Here is a 691-nt window from a genome sequence, read left to right on the forward strand (position 1 = left end):
ATGTCACCCTTCCCAAAAACCTTCACCAATCACATCAATTCCTCTTCCCAATTACCCCATGCACCATTCACATCAACCTCCTTTTCCCCATAAATCCCACCTACCTCCATTACATTCAAATTCAATTTCCCACCCTTTCCCACCCAACATGGCCGAAACCCAACCCCCCTCCCCCTATAAATACCTCTCCTTTCTTCTTCATTTTCACACAACACAACCCCTTCTTCTCTCCTATAGCCGAACCCCTCTTCTCCCTCTCTACTCCAATTCTCTTCTTCTTCTTCTACTCTTCTTTTCTTTTTTGCTCGAGGACGAGCAAATTTTAAGTTTGGTGTGGTAAAAAGCCTAAGCTTTTTATTTTTCATTCACCATCAATGGCACCCAAGACCGGAGTTCCCTCAAGAAAAGGAAAAGGGAAGGCAAAAGCTTCCACTTCCGAGTCATGGGAGAAGGAGAGATTCATCTCCAAGAGCCACCAAGACCACTTCTATGATGTTGTGGCAAAGAAGAAGGTGATCCCCGAGGTCCCTTTCAAGCTCAAAAAGAATGAGTATCCGGAAATCTGACATGAAATTCAAAGAAGAGGGTGGGAAGTCATAACCAACCCCATGCAACAAGTCGGAATATTGATGGTTCAAGAGTTCTATACTAATGCATGGATCACTAGGAACCATGATCAAAGTATGAACCC

Source organism: Arachis duranensis, chromosome 7 (genome assembly GCF_000817695.3).
Source record: "Arachis duranensis cultivar V14167 chromosome 7, aradu.V14167.gnm2.J7QH, whole genome shotgun sequence".
Lineage (NCBI taxonomy): Eukaryota > Viridiplantae > Streptophyta > Magnoliopsida > Fabales > Fabaceae > Arachis > Arachis duranensis.